Source organism: Magallana gigas, chromosome 7 (genome assembly GCF_963853765.1).
Source record: "Magallana gigas chromosome 7, xbMagGiga1.1, whole genome shotgun sequence".
Taxonomy (NCBI): domain Eukaryota; kingdom Metazoa; phylum Mollusca; class Bivalvia; order Ostreida; family Ostreidae; genus Magallana; species Magallana gigas.
Genome location: NC_088859.1, coordinates 34991796 through 34994399, shown reverse-complemented (window position 1 = coordinate 34994399; position 2604 = coordinate 34991796). Strand labels below are relative to the sequence as shown.

At 34.3% G+C, this 2604-nt stretch overlaps 1 long non-coding RNA gene across 1 annotated transcript; it reads left to right on the top strand.

Annotated features, from left to right (window-relative positions):
• Positions 1–657: 657 nt before the first annotated feature.
• On the top strand, positions 658–1888 carry LOC105318368 (uncharacterized). Its single transcript, XR_010708044.1, has 3 exons — positions 658–1045; positions 1386–1541; positions 1747–1888. It is a non-coding gene; the product is annotated as an uncharacterized lncRNA (long non-coding RNA).
• The last annotated feature ends 716 nt before the right edge of the window (positions 1889–2604 follow it).

The following is a 2604-nucleotide window of genomic DNA, read 5'->3' as shown; positions in this document are numbered from 1 at the left end:
AATAACCAGTAAGTAGTGAGGGAGAAAATGTACCTTTCATATATTTTGATCGCATTATACAATGGGGGAAGGGGGGCAGGGGCAGAACGAAAATAAGGGAACAGGAAGTTAATAGTGTACCCATACCAAAAGTTTAGTTTAATATCTTGCATAGGATTCGGTAAAAAATATTCCATAAATAAAAATCCAATGATTAAGTGTATGCAAAAATAAGTGTAAAATTCGGATACTTTACGGTATTTATTTTTTGTTATTCTACCAAGGGGCCATATGGCACAATATCCTTTAATCGCCCATATCTAGTCACTATTGCTCAGGTGAGCGATGTGGCCCAATGGGCTTTTTGTTAAATTTCTATTATGCATTGACACATTTTGAAACATACTTTTTCAAATTAAGGGTAGGTTCAACCTGTATTGTGAATAAAATATATTAATAACATATGTAGAAGACTATCGAATTTCGATGACAATACAGTAATCAGACTAATAAATTGCCATTTAAGCCTTATTGTTAAAATATTTTGTCGATAGAATTGAATTGAAGAATTAAAATGGAAAAATATCAAGAACAAATTGAATTGAAGATAATATTACTTCGTCTCTACCGTTGCACACCCTCATCTATTGATTTATGAAAAGGAACACTATAGCACGCATGCGTGGTAAATTGGTTTGTTGCATCCGAGGAACGAAAACATCGTAATAAAATTTTCAAGGTGGATCTATTCAATTTTTGACAATGCTGCTGAGTCGAAAACTGAAGATATTCTCGATATTGGCTATTGTTGGAGTGGTTTTTGTGACTGCATCTTTTGTCAGTCCGGGATGGGTGATTGGTAAGATAAGCAACATGAAAAGTTTCATGGTCGTCAGTGGTATTCAAGGATTACCCCAAAAAGCACATCTATCAGCAGGATTGTGGTATTATACCTTATGTATTCAACGATTTATTGGGAATAATGAGGAGGAGGACTGTCACTTGTCTACATATCCCTTTAATATTGAGTCACCCTTTTATATACGATCGTATGACAAATTTAAAGGTAAGTTAACAATAAGTGAAGCACTGCTTTGGTATCCTTACTTCCTTGTTGCAGTCTGACATTCTGATAACAAGGAGGCAAGCGTCGGTGAAATATTTGATAGCACAAGTGTTAAAGTTAAAATAAGACTTGTCTCATATGAACCAACAAATCAATTAAAGAAATTTATTGACAATGGTTTGAGAATACACATTTGGAACTGCATTTGGCATAAATATCGGTAATGTATCCTATTTCGAATTTTACGCTCCAATAATCAACGTTTATATACATGTACACGTATTAAGGAAAACAACTCTGATAATGCATAGGGCATAACAAACACATTTTCTTTTTTCAGGGTTGCCTCTTCATTTTATGCTGGAAACCCAGATCATGTCGTCCATTGGACTTTTCTGTGCTGTGCTTGGCTTAACGGGGACTATTGTATACACACGGACTTTAACGAAATCCAGATGGGCTGGATTGTTAGCCTGCATCAGTCTTTTCATCTCGGGTATAAACAACATAGTTTTATCACCCACTTTAAAACGATCGTTTTTGGTCTAGATAATTTTTCTAACAATGTTTAAAATGAAAAAGTCTATTTGAACATTTTCTTTCATGATCGCTTGGTTCACCTTGCATGTTAGTTACTAGAGAGACCTTATTAATGTAAATGTGTAAATGTGTTCTTAAGTTAACATTTTTTGTTACTTTAGGTTGGACGTATATCGCAATGATAGTGAAGATGGGAATTTCAGCTAATATTTACAACGAAGATTTTTGGGAATACACAGGATGGGAAATAGACCAATTTTATTGCCCTTGGGGTCTCATTTTGGTAGGAATTGGGGGCGTCTTAATCCTTGTTTCAGCCGTTGGCCATTTGTTTATCCTGTCCAGAAATAAAACAAAGGATGACATACACATGTTCCATATCCACAAAGCAACGAACCAAGAAATCATCTCGCAGCATTCTTACACGACCATAGCGCCACCAGGATACCACGCGACAGTTGAGTTAAAGGTGCCACTTGTTGGCAGTATGGAGAAAAATGAGGAGGCCGGCTATCGTTCATTTAAATGAGAGTTATCCCAATTCGTAATCTTAGTGATGTGGTTTGACCAATTCTTCCGAATTTCTTGAAATTAGAAATTTTTGTAACCCTTAGTTGTAAGACATTCCATTTTTCTTTTTTTAATAATCACTGAATGTACATCTTGTAGATTTTATTACATCTCCTGATGATGTCCGTGAAATATTGTTCTAATCATTTCCTTTGCTATTTGTGTCACTAAAATATCTTTAGATTATTTCGTTAAGGAAGGAGTATTTTCTGGTTTTCGACATGTCAAAAGTAGATTCGATAAAAGGATATTAAAATATATTTTTCCTTCTCTTCAACTATCATACAACTTGACATAGAAATAGTAATCAAAGTTTTGAATCTAACAAGGACTTTATTTTTGGCGGAAAATTGGCATAGGAAAATATCACAATTTTTTTGGAAATCAGAAATGCTGTATATTTATGAGTCTATTCAGCATTTCTATTTAGCATTTTCAAAACAATAACA